The sequence below is a fragment of the Myotis davidii genome, unplaced genomic scaffold, assembly GCF_000327345.1.
Source record: "Myotis davidii unplaced genomic scaffold, ASM32734v1 scaffold460, whole genome shotgun sequence".
Classification (NCBI taxonomy): Eukaryota; Metazoa; Chordata; class Mammalia; order Chiroptera; family Vespertilionidae; genus Myotis; species Myotis davidii.
This window is the reverse complement of record NW_006292692.1, coordinates 772,429-773,271: the sequence shown is the minus strand read 5'-3', so window position 1 is coordinate 773,271 and position 843 is coordinate 772,429.

Below are 843 nucleotides of genomic sequence, written 5' to 3'. Positions count from 1 at the left end.
CCAACCTGTGCCTCTATTCAACCAAGTACTGTGGGCCGGGAGCTCCCTCACTCGCCGGTGGCTGGTTTGCCCAGAGCGTTGAAGGAGGAAGCGGCTGAGACCTCCGGGCGAAACCGTGGTTCTCAGCACCGACTGACTGTGGAGGCCAGAAGTGCTCCCCAGATTCCCCGCGATGGGAAATGGGAGAGGGATAAGTGAAGCAAAGCCCCAAATGCTGGGAGCCGTTTCTAGGGCGCGAAAATTGTGAAACCCTTCTCAGCTCCTAGTTTAGAACTGGAATTTGTGAAACTTTAAAAATGAGATATGAAAGCTGAGTCTAGAATTGCCCAGAGACTGGGCATCCCAACCCCCACCTTTTTATGGCTTGCCCGAGGCTGTTGAAGAACTTTCTGATTCCTCTATAAAAGTAAAGAACTAAATACATTTACCCGAGCTTTCTACTGTGCCATATTCTCCTGCCAGTCTAGAGTTGGGGACAGGGTCCAGCGACAACTCGGGCCTCCCTTCAGATCGTGAAGGGCCCTTATTGCTGGCCACGGCCGCTTCTCCTTTTCTCCTCGGGGGTTCAGACTCACTTCAACAAACCTTTATTGGGCATTTTCTTTGTACCATGCACTGTGCTAAGGGCTGGGTGCAGCAACTTCTTGAAAGACCTCCCCAATAAGCTGGTCGCAGTCTAGTCAGGGTATGTCTGCTGGAGTAGAGGTTCAGAAAATGGGGAGGAGCAATATTACATCTGAAAAGGGGCTCTGGAAAACTTTTCTGAAAACGCTGAAGATTACACTGGACCTTGAAACGTAGGAAGGATTACAGGACCTGCATAAAAAAAAAAAAAAAAAAAAA